We start from the raw sequence: 12912 nt of genomic DNA on the forward strand, positions 1-12912 counted from the left end.
CCCAAAAGATTTGCTAGCTAATTGAATATATTTCCATTAAAAATAAGACCATAAGATATGAGTCGAAGATGTTTCATCTCAGAGTCTGCTCTGTCATTCAAAGAGATTGTAATTGATTTGACGACCCTTAAATTCACTTGCCTACATTTGCCCTCTGACCTTTGATTTCCTTACTTGTTTCCTTACTGTATATTTCATCCTTGAATATACTTGATCCAACCTTGACAGTTCTCTGTGGTAAAAGATACCACATGTTCCCAGAAGAAATTCCTACTCATCGCTGTCTTAGATGGATGATCCCTCATTCAGAGATTATGCCCTCTGCCTCCAGGATCCGTGCTGCGTTCTCTACTTTTTGTCATTTACATAATTGATTTGGATGTGAGCATAAGAGGTACAGTTAGTAAGTTTGCAGATGACACCAAAATTGGAGGTGTAGTGGACAGCGAAGAGGGTTATCTCCGATTACAACAGGATCTGGACCAGATGGGCCAATGGGCTGAGAAGTGGCAGATGGAGTTTAATTCCGATAAATGTGAGGTGCTGCATTTTGGAAAAGCAAATCTTAGTAGGACTTATACACTTAATGGTAAGGTCCTGGGGAGTGTTGCTGAACAAAGAGACCTTGGAGTGCAGGTTCATAGCTCCTTGAAAGTGGAGTCGCAGGTAGATAGAATAGTGAAGGAGGAGTTTGGTATTACTTTCCTTTATTGGTCAGAGTATTGAGTACAGGAGTTGGGAGGTCATGTTGCAGCTGTACAGGACATTGGTTAGGCCACTGTTGGAATATTGCGTGCAATTTTGGTCTTCCTATCAGAAACCTGTTGTGAAACTTGAAAGGGTTCAGAAAAGATTCACAAGGATGTTGCCATGGTTGGAGGATTTGAGCTATAGGGAGAGGCTGAACAGGGTGGGCCTGTTTTCTCTGGAGTGTCGGAGGCTGAGGGGTGACCTTTATAGAGGTTTACAAAAGTATGAGGGGCATGGATACGGTAAATAGGCAAAGTCTTTTCCCCGCTCACCCTTAACCTATGCCCCCTAGTTCTGGACTCCCCAACCCCAAGGAAATGTATAAAAGAGACCTACGGGGCGACCTTTTCACACAGAGGGTGGTACGTGTATGGAATGAGCTGCCAGAGGAAGTGATGGAGGCTGGTCCAATTGCAACATTTAAGAGGCATTTGGATGGGTATATGAATAGGAAGGGTTTGGAGAGATATGGGCCGGGTGCTGGCAGGTGGGACGAGATTGGGTTGGGATGTCTGGTTGGCACGGACTGGTTGGACTGAAGGGTCTGTTTCCATGCTGTACATCTCTATGACTCTGCATCTACCCTTGTCAAGTTCCTAAGAATATGGGTCCAGTATGGTACCAGGCCATTCAGCCCATTGAGTCCATACAACTCTCTCGAGCATTCCACCCAGACCCTCCCCTACCCTAACCCTGTGACCCTCCAATTCCCATGGATAAATCCATCTAGCCTGCATATTCCCAGATGCCATGGGCAGTTTAGCATGGCCAATCCACCTAACCTACACATCTTTGCACTGAGGAAACCAGAGCATCCTGAGGGCACACAGACTCTGGAAGATTGTGCAAACTCCACACAGTAATCCAAGGGTAGAATTGAACCTGGGTCCCTGGAGCTGAGACGCAACACTGCTAGCCACTGTGCCACCCAGTGTATTTTTCAATAATATTATCAGACCCAACCAACTTAACCTCTGCACATAAGAAAATTTATCCAAACCCAGAAATAAACTTGGAAGTTCATCTGTGCTGTCTCCAACTCTGGGATATCTTCCCTTTATCTAAAGGAACTGAAATTGTTCAGCATTCCAGCTATGGTCTGACTACTACCTTGCATGGTTTTAGAAAGACCTCTTTTTTTTTTCTACTCTATTTCCTTTGAAATAAAAGCCAAAGTTTTATTTGCCTTCCTTTATTACCTGCTGAATTCATAGGCCAACCTTATGTGAGTTATGCATGAAGTACCCCCAACTCAGTCTGTCCTGTAGCTTTCTGCAGTCATTCTCCATTTAAATGATCTTCAGCTTTTCTATTCTTCCTACCAAAGTGCATAAACCTTGTATTTTGTGACATTATGCTCCATTTTCCAAGATTGTGCCTGCTGACATAACCTATTTATATCATTCTGTCATCCACAGCACTTGCTTTTCCAGTTTTTTTTTTGTCATCTGCAAACTTAGCAACAGTACATTTATAATCCAAATCATTAATATATGGTAATTATGGATATCCTCTGTCCATTTAATATAAAGTATTACTCCAAAAGTGGCTATTAATTTAAATAGCCTTACATGTAATGCCTTATTTCCATACTGGCCTGTTTCCATACTGTAGGTAATCTAATCTAATCTTATCAAATACCTTTTTTGAAATCTAAATATTGCATTTACTGCTACACCTTTTATCTATTCCATTACCAAGTCAAAGAATTGTAATAAATTTGTCAGGTATGATTTCTTCTTCATGCAGGAGGAGAAAGTGAGGTCTGCAGATGCTGGAGATCAGAGCTGAAAATGTGTTGCTGGAAAAGCGCAGCAGGTCAGGCAGCATCCAGGGAACAGGAGAATCGACGTTTCGGGCATAAACCCTTCTTCAGGGCTTATGAAGAAGGGCTTATGCCCGAAACATTGATTCTCCTGTTCCCTGGATGCTGCCTGACCTGCTGCGCTTTTCCAGCAACACATTTTCAGCTTCTTCTTCATGCAGCCACGTTAACTGCTTGATTATTCTAAATATTCTGAATGTTCTGCTATTACATCCTGTATAATAGACTAATATTTTCCCAATGACTGGTGTTAAGGTAACTGGGATATAGTTACCGACCTTTTTGTTTCTCTCCCCTTTAGTTGCCCGATAGAATACAGGTGTTACATTTGCAGTTTTCTCATTTTTTCATTTCCCTGAATATAAGGATTCTTGGAAGATTACTACCAGTGCAGGAAATGATGGTAACTTCATTTAGTATCCTAAGATGCAATTAATCAGATCCAATGAATTTAGTGCCCCTTACCCCCAGTCGTTTCCCTCGTACTGCTAGTGATAGTTATTGCATTTATTTCCTCCCCTCCTTTTGCCCCTTGAATGTCTAGTAATTTTGGAATGCTATTACTGTCTTCTACTCTGAAAACTGCAACATATTTACTCAATCTTCTACTTCTGATTTCCCCAGTCTTATTCTCTAAGAATCGTCATTCACTTTGGCCCCGCTTCGTTTTTACACATTTAAAAAACCTTGCAGTCTTTTTTTTTAAATGCTTGCTGGTTTATGTTCTCCCTTTATTTTCTTTAGTCATCTTTTGGCTCTGAAAACATCCCCAGTCCTCTTGTTTACTACAAACCATTATAACATTAAGTAAGTATTTTTCTTTCAATTTTATGGTATCATTACTTGGTTTAACCCTCTCCTAGAATCCTCTTTTCTCACTGGGATATATCATTGTTGAGAGTCATGGACTATTTCCTTAAAAAGTTTGCCATTGTTCATCAATTTTTTCTTTTTACCTGCTAAACTCCTTTCCCAGTGCACTCCACTCAATCCTACCCTCTTTGCTTTGTAATTATCCTTATTTAAGTCTTATCACATTTTGTTTCCGTTCCACATTCTTCACTCTCAAACTAAATGCTAAATTCTGTGTAATGGTCATTGTTTCTAAGGGATTTTTTTACTTGGAAGTAATTTATTAAACATGACCATTAACATTTCCAGATCCATAATAGCCTGGTGCCTGTTTAGATCAGCAACATATTTATTTTCTAAGAGACTGTCCTATAAAGAGTGTATAGACTCCTAACTTCTGGCTGCCTCTGCCAGTCTGATTTTTCCAACTACATGAAGATTAAAGACAGACTAGACAGCGTTCCATTAAACACTGCAAAAATCAACATGACAGTTGCTCAAACTCTCCTCCATTCTCCTCTACTTTGGGATTCTGACACTTATTATTCTCTCAGCTCATTTATAAATGTAATCCTTTGTGTATTTCCTCAGTGATTCCCAATACAATGTCAGGGCTTCAGTGGAAGCCTCAAAAGAGCAGAAACATTGGGAGGGAAAAGGCCAAGAAAATGGGACCATTATCTGAATGAAATTACATTTTAAAGTGTAATATTGATGATTCAGTTCCTAATCTGTCAAGTGGCAGTTGATCTATTGTGGTGGAATGAAATTACTTCTGATATATGACATTGGGAGGCAATGTATTGTGAGATACACTGTGGATGTAATTAATTTTGTTCGATTTATTGTGATGAATTGTGATATAATAGTTTTTTGAGATGGATTTTGAGTGTCATATTTGTTGCATTGGGATTCTCCTGTACTTTCCTACTGTCAGTATCTAACAGATTTGAAATGTAAGCAAAGTTATTGTAAAAACTTCATCTGGAAATCCGAAAAGCACCAAGTAAGAATTTGCTGAAAGGTGTTATCATGGGAACATCCTCACCTACGTTCCAGCTTCAATAAGTCATTTTATTGCTTCTAGTTTGTGAATTGGCACTCTAAATCTGGCAAACATCTTACATCTGTCTTTTGAAACGATGGGCTTGTAATAAGACCCAGGTGAAGCAGAATCAAATAGCCTACATTGCTGAGGTGCCTATGGAGAGATGGGGCAGAATCCGATGGGAATGTGCTACTTGGCAAGAAGGAAGTGAAGAGGAGATCTGACAGATGGTTTTCAAAATCATGTGCAGGCTGGATAGAGTAGGTAGGGAGAACTTGTTCCTGTTCACAAAGAAATAAAAGGCAGAGATTTAAAGTGATCTGCAGAAGAAACTAGGCTGAAGTGAAAATCTTTTAACTACATAAATATTTAAGGTCTGGAATGTGCTCTGCTTCAAATTTAAACTTACAAGATGGCATTGGATGATTGTTTTATTCCAAACAATGTGCAAGAGTCAGGCAGAGTGGCGATCGGTCATGTTTTTAAAGAGGCATTGAGAGCTTGATTGGTTGAATGGCCTCCTTCTGACCATAGCTCTCCTGCAAATGTCAAAAAGAACTTCTGTGACGTCAGGAGCAACTTGGACAACAGGCACACTTGATGGGCAGGGGTTACACATACCATAAATCCACAGACATTGGCATCCAACATGTAGCACAGAGAGAAAGGTCGCTTCTCATGTTAGTCAGCAGGCCTCTGTCTTTCTCATGTGCCTTTGTTCAGGGGGTCCTGGCACAGTAAGTCAATGGCAGCTCAGGAGCTTGGATATAGCCACTTGGGCAGTCAGCATTATGATCCTCTCCCTGTAGGGGGTAACGAGTCAAACATTGGGCAGCATGCTACCTGTCGTCATGATTTCTGATCTTTCATGCACCAAATTCCTTCCAGAGTAAGTGAGAGATAAGTAAAAGGGGGTGGCACAGCTTTCACTTCTGGTGCAGATGGGAGGTGGCCCGAGTGAATGAGTATGCAGTGCAGCAGGCTTGCAGGGTCAGTGGTGAAATGGTGAGTGTGAAGGATGATGTTACAAGTATTCGGTATGATAGAGCATGAGCTGTGGTGAGACTTGCGTCCAGTATCAGAGAGCAGATGGTATATACGCTGGCAGAGTGGAGAAGGGCATTGATCTTCCTACCATGCTGGGCATTTCCCCCTGATAGCTGAGACTGCACTGACCTTGAACTAGGCTGGCATGGTCTGCTGTTGTGCTTTTCACTGTTGGCCCTGGAGGAAGAGGAAGTTCATATCTACACCACCCCATCCAGTAGGACCTCCAGATCCTTGTAGAGTGACCATTTCCCCCAGGCTGCCATGGTTGGGTAAAATGTCAGGAACTGTGAAGGGCAGCTCTGGGTACATAATAGGCATTTACAGAGGGTGTGGAGACAAGGGATTCTGGTCTTTCTGGAGATAACTGGGTAATCCAAGATGGAGGATGGGAAAAATTTGTGGCTGTAAGAGCTGCTCCTTCTTTGAGGTATTTTAGGTTTTTGAGGTGATTTCCTCAAATTCCAGGAGCAGTAATTACTGTTTTATATGCAGTTCCATTGTTTCGGAACTTCGGAGGAAAAAACGTCAAAGCAATAGCACTTTTTAAAAGGAGAAGGACGGGACATTAAGCAGCACATGATCAGTGAAGGAGAGAGAAAGAAAACTGACACAGCAGTGCATCCACGCAGTTGCTGCCTTTACTGTTTGAATTCATGTATCTCTGGACATCGGAGGGCATTTAGGAAAACTTAACAGTGAAATTCACAGCTGACCTTGGAGGAACCTGTTTGGGAAAGGTCACAGCACAGAAACAAATCGGTGCATTATTTTAAGTGTAGCCTTGCTGTTAACCGATAATAGTGAGTAGAGTGGGTCCTTTCGTGATTTATATGATTTATTGAGATCTGTCTTCTTGTCTGCAAGAAGTATCTTTGGTTGCAAATCTTATCAGATCGCATGGATCGGTTGGAGCGGCAGTTAGAGGCAATGAGGGATTTACAGGAGCTGGGGGATGTGATGGATGGCAGTCATAGGAAGGGAGAAAAGATGCAGATACAGTCAGATAGATGGGTTAACCTCAGGAAAGATAGGAGAGATAGACAGTGCAGGAATCTTCTGTGGCTATCCCCATTTCAAACAAGTATGCTGCTTTGGAAAATATAATGGGTTATGGACTCTCGGGGGAATGTAGCACGAACAGCTAAGTTTCTGGTATCAAGATAGGCTCTCGTGCAGTGAGGGTACATCAGATTCCAAGCGATCGATTGTGATAGAGAACTCTCTAGTCTAAGGCATTGACATATTTTTGTGGCCAGCAGTGAATAATCAGAATGGGGTGTTGTTTCCCTGGTGTCAGAATCGAGGATATCTCAGAGAGGGTGCAGAATGTTCTCAAAGGGGAGAGTCACCAGCAAGAGGTCGTTGTATACATTGGAACTAATGACATAAGAAGGGAAAAGGATGAGGTTCTGAAGGGAAAATATAGAAAGTCTGGTAGGAATTTAAAAAGGACATCCTCAAGGGTAGTAATCTCTGGATTACTGCCGGTGCTCCAAGCTGGTGAAGGTAGGAATAGGAGGATAGAGCAGATGAATGCATGGCTGAGGAGCTAGTGCAGAGGAGAAGGGTTCACAAGTTTGGATCATTGGAATCTCTTTTGGGGTAGAAGTGACCTGTACAAAAATGATGGATTGCACCTGAATAGGAAGGGGACTAATATACTGGTAGGGAGGTTTGCTAGAGCTGCTTGGGTGGTGGGATCCAGGGAGATAGTGAGGAAAGAGATCAATCTGAGACTGGTTCAGTTGAGAAAAGAAGTGAGTCAAACAGTCAGGACAGGCGGGGACAAAGCAGAGAACAACGTTGGACTGATAAATTATACTGCATTTACTTCACTGCAAGGGGCCTAACAGGGAAGGCAAATGAACTCAGGGCATGGCTTGGAACATGGGGCTGGGGTATCATAGCAATTACAGAAATGTGGCTCAGGGATGGACAGGACTGGCAGCTTAATGTTCCAGGATACAAATGCTACAGGAAGGACAGAAAGGGAGGCAAGAGAGAAGGGAGAGTGGTGTTTTCGATAAGGGATAACATTACAGTTGTGCTGAGGGAGGATATTCCTGGAAGTACATCCAGGGAAGTTATTTGGGTGGAACTGAGAAATAAGAAAGGGATGATCACCTTATTGGGATTTTATTATAAACCCCCCAATAGTCAGCAGGAAATTGAGACACAAACTTGTAAGCAGATTTCGATTATATGTAAGAATAATAGGGTGGTTATGGTAGGGGATTTTGACTTTCGAAACATGAACTGAGACTGCCATAGTGTTTCGGATTTAGATGGAGAGGAATTTAAATGTGTACAAGAAAGTTTTCTGATTCAGTATGTGGATGTACCTACTAGAGAAGGTGCAAAATTTGACCTACTCTTGGGAAATAAGGCAGGACAGGTGACTGAGGTGTCAATGGGGGAGCACTTTGGGGCTAGTGACCATAATTCTGTTAGTTTTACAATAGTGATGGAAAAGGATAGACCAGATCTAAAATTTGAAGTTCTAAGTAGGAGGAAGGCTAATTTTGATGGTATTTAAGCAAGAACTTTCAAAAGCTGATTGGGAGCAGATGCTTACAGGTAAAGGGATGGCTAGAAAATAGGAAGCCTTCAGAAATGAGATAACAAAAGTCCAGAGAAAGTATATTCCTGTTAGGGTGAAAAGGAAGGCTGGTAGGTCTAAGAAATGCTGGGTGACGAGAGAAATTGGTTAAGGAAAAGAAGGAAGCATATGTCAGGTATAGATAGGAGAGATCAAGTGAATCATTAGAGTATAAAGGCAGTAGGAGTGTACTTAAGAGGGAAATCAGGAGAGCAAAAGGAGACATGAGAGAGCTTTGACAAATAGAATTAAAGAGAATCCAAAGGGTTTTTAAAAATACATGAAGGACAAAAGGGTAACTAGCGAGAGAATAGGCCCCTTCAAAGATCTCTGATGTTGCCTGAGCTGCTGTGCTCTTCCAGCACCACTAATCCAGAATCTGGTTTCCAGCATCTGCAGTCATTGTTTTTACCCCTCAAAGATCAGCAAGGCAGCCTTTGTTTGGAGCCGCAGGAGATTGGGGAGATACTAAACTAGCATTTTGCATCAATGCTTACTGTGGAGAAGGGCATGGAAGATCTAAAATGTAGGGAAATAGATGGTAACATCTTGAAAAATGTCTGCATTACAGAAGAGGAACTGCTGCTGGATGTCTTGAAATGCATGGTGGTGATAAATCTCCAGGACCTGATCAGGTGTACCCTAGAACTCTGTGGGAAGCCAGGGAAGTAATTGCTGGGCCCTTTGCTGAGATATTTGTATCATCGATAGTCACAGATGAGGTGCCCGAAGACTGGAGGTTTGCTAATGTGCCACTATTTAAGAAACATGGTAAGGACAAGCCAGGGCACGACACACTGGTGAGCCTGATGTCTGTGGTGGGCAAGTTGTTGGAGGGAATCCTGAAGGACAGGATTTACATGTATTTGGAGAGGCAAGGATTAATTAGGAATAGTTGACATGGCTTTGTGCGTGGGAAATCATGTTTCACGAGGTTGATTGAGTTTTTTGAAGTAACAAAGAGGATTGATGAGGGCAGAGCAGGAGACGTGATCTATATGGACTTCAGTAAGGCATTTGACAAGGTTCCCCTGGTTTGACTAGTTAGCAAGGTTAGATCCCTGGAATACAGAGAGAATTAGACATTTGGATACAGAATTGGCTCAAAGGTAGAAGACAGAGGGTGGTGATCAAGGGTTGCTTTTCAGACTGGAGGCTTGTGACCTCCAGGATGGAGTACTATAAGGGTCAGTGCAGGGTCCAGTACTTTTTGTCATTTATATAAATGATTTGGATGTGAGCATAAGAGAAATAGTTAGTAAGTTTGCAGATGACACCAAAATTGGAGGTGTAGTGGACAGCGAAGAGGGTTACCTCCAGATTACAACAGAATCTTGATCAGATGGGCCAATGTATCGAAGAGTGGCAGATGGAGTTTAATTTAGATAAATGTGAGGTGCTGCATTCTGGAAAAGCAAGTCAGAGCAGGACTTATATACTTAATGGCCAGGTCTTGTAGAGTGTTGCTGAACAAAGAGACCTCCGAGTACAGTTCATAGCTCCTTGAAAGTAGAGTCGCAGGTAGATAGGATAGCAAAGAAGGCGTTTGGTATGCTTTTCTTTATTCATCAGAGTACGGAGTATAGGAGTTGGGAGGTCATGTTGTGGCTGTACAGGACATTGGTTAGGCCATGTTGGAATATTGTGTGCAATTTTTGTCTCCTTCCTATTGGAAGGATGTTGTGAAACTTGAAAGGGTTCAGAAAAGATTTACAAGGATGTTGCCAGGGTTGGAGGATTTGAGCTATAGGGAGAGGTTGAATAGGCTGGGGCTGTTCTCCCTGAAGTATTGGAGGCTGAGGGGTGACCTTATAGAAGTTTACAAAATCATGTGGGGCATGGATAGGATAAATAGACAAATTCTTTTCCCTGGGGTCGGGGAGTCCAGAACTAGGGGGTATAGGCTGAGAGGGGAAAGATAGGTCCCATTTTTATAACAGGCAACTTTTTTACACAGAGGGTGGTACATGTATGGAATGAGCTGCCAAAGGACGTGGCGGAGGCTAATACAACTGCAACATTTACAAAGCATCTGGATGGGTATATGAAGAATAGGAAGGGTTCAGAGGGATATGGGCCGGTTGCTGGTAAATGGGACTAGATTAGGTCGGGATATGGGGTTGGCATGGATGAGCTGGACTGAAGTGTCTGTTTCCATGCTGTATATCTCTATGACTCTATTTTGCGAATGGTGACCTGGTAAGATGGGGATGGATGTAGACAAGAGGGTAGCTGTAAGGGTGGTGTACGTTAAGGAGGTGCATCTGATAAGGTAGGAGGTGAAGGTAAAAACAAGGACTGCAGATGCTGGAAACCAGATTCCAGATCAGAGTGAGCTTTTCCAGCACCACTCTAAGGTAGGGGGAAATGTCTTGGAGGGACTCTCACTGTTAGGCCCAGCAAAAAACTCGATGCAGCTTGCACTTAGCTAAAAACTTAAACTGCAGCCCAGATACTTCTCCAACAAGGAAAATGAGCCAGGTTTCTCATCCTGTACTTGAATCGGGAGAAATATGCTTCTTTGAGTTGATTGAAGTATTGTTAATGGGACAGGAAATAACACGTTGCTGGATAGTTTGGTTGGAGGCTTTGTTTTCAAAGCACTGAGTTCAAAATTAATCAAGCATTGCTGTTTCTGAATGGAATCCACACTGACTCATCAGTCCTCCCGTCTGTCTAATATTTCAACCAAAGGGAAACATTGAGTCATAGTCCATTTGGATTAAGGTGATCTTTTGAACATGTGTGAACAGGTAAAGTCAAGTCAATAAAAAAGGTTACTCAGCATTCTGTGGACATACTGAACTTTTAAACAAGATGTTTTGTTTTAAATGACCTATGATGCAAGAATGACTGATAATGTAAATCCTGAGACTAGATTTCACTGGTTGCTGAACGTGTGTGTGTGAAATCATAAACTGTCATTCCTCTGGAGTGACTGGGAGACTTGAATGGAAGAGATTCAAGGCAAAACCAATGACTTACAGGCGATGGTTTTCCTGCTGTGAGGGTAATGTTTCAGCCTTCTAAAATGAATCAAAAGGCATGTTTGTTTTACCTTCGGCCTCTGATCATTGGGTGACTGTCCTATGGCAGACTTCAGGATATGCAACAATGCAGAGTGGTCGAGCAGAGCCTGATAGCCAAGTTCCATAATTGAATCATGCAAAATGACCTTTCTGTTTCTAAAGAATGGAGTTCTGCATATTAATGCATTTGTATGTAGTTGAAGCTACATGTATTGTACTATAAGACCAACTGACAATTCAAAACTGGTTGTCAGTATACTTCCTCAGACGTTTAGGATTATCTAGCACACGTTCCAGTAACACAAATTTTAGAAATTGTGGTGTAAGTTTTCCAAGGATAGGCTGGTTGGGTATAATCATTACCTTAATTGTAGACATTCCTCATAGGGAAAATGCAAGATCTTCCACCTGGAAACAAGTTAAATTCCAGCATATTGATAAGGAGAGCTCATGAGCAAGTGTGGTGATACTATTGGTTAGGGTTTAGTTGGAGAGTGAACTTGTTACAGATCAGCTAACAGTGGGGGTCGTTCCCAAGCCTGCCAATGTCAAGGTTAGATACTAGGCAATGATTGACATGCCTAGAAAGCAAAGTACCCTCTGCTGTCCCACATAGCCATTGGGAAGCTATGTGCATGTCAATGTATTGCCAATGCTTCCAGAAGCCAATGTTGTGCACACACCTCCGAGCTCTATACAAGAGCAGGAAGGAATTTTGGTTGTATAATTATACCACTTGAATAAAATGGAACAGCCCAGAATGGTTTGAGTCTGAAAGAAGCCAGCAACACATGACAGGAAAATTGAGAAAGGTTCAGAAGTTCTTGAAGAAGAGCAGCAAACCAGTGGGGGTTAGAGGGCCTGAAGAAGGGTTTTTTAAAATTAAATCAGCAAGAAACAACAAAGAGATTGGGGAAAAGTTGTTGACATGGAACAAGCAGCAGTTAAACCTGGAAGGGTTGCAATAACCCAGTAAAGATCATTCAGTTTTAACCAGGGCTGTGGTCAAGCTAGATGGATCAGGACAGACTAAAAAGGAATGAAAGAGCGATGCCAATAGGATAAATGTAAGTCAGAAACAGTGTAGGAAGGTGACGAGAGATGATAGGCCACAGCCAGAGAGCTGGTAGTGAGATATCTCCATAGTTTAATTACAAGAGGATCAGTGGAGTTCTCAAAAAGGCCAGTTGAAACTAAAGGTGAAGTCTTGCTTTGTGTAAGAGTTTCAAGGTGTAGAGCAGATGTTGAGCGTCCACCTGATGGCAGTAGTGTCACATAGAGAATGGAATAGGTTTGAGGAATAGATACTCTCCTTTGTGGATACCTTTCTGACTAAATAAATTCATGTTTTAAAGGAGTCAATTTAATCAGGCTTTCTTGAATGATCAGCGTTCTCTTCTCGTGCAGTTGGCTTCTTTTTTTGAATTTGTGTCCTTGCAAAATGTCGAGTGTGAGATTACAAGCGCCACCAAACATAATTCTTCCTTTGAGTAACTCAAAAGTCTCAACCAACTAAAATCATTTATTTGATTTTTTTTTTGTTGTCATGCATATTTTGTTGCAAGTGAGAAGTATAATGTAGTGTGGTCACTCTCTGGTGCCATCCTAAAGTGCAGAAAAATAAACCAAAACATAGAATGTAAAGGCAGAAAAATAAAGAAGTTCAACTTTACAGTCCTTTAGATTAGATTAGATTACAGCGTGGAAACAGGCCCTTCGGCCCAACAAGTCCACACTGACCCGCCGAAGCGCAACCCAC

The sequence above is a fragment of the Chiloscyllium plagiosum genome, unplaced genomic scaffold (assembly GCF_037043375.1).
Source record: "Chiloscyllium plagiosum isolate Xiang-an unplaced genomic scaffold, Cpla_swu_hap1 HiC_scaffold_1, whole genome shotgun sequence".
Classification (NCBI taxonomy): Eukaryota; Metazoa; Chordata; class Chondrichthyes; order Orectolobiformes; family Hemiscylliidae; genus Chiloscyllium; species Chiloscyllium plagiosum.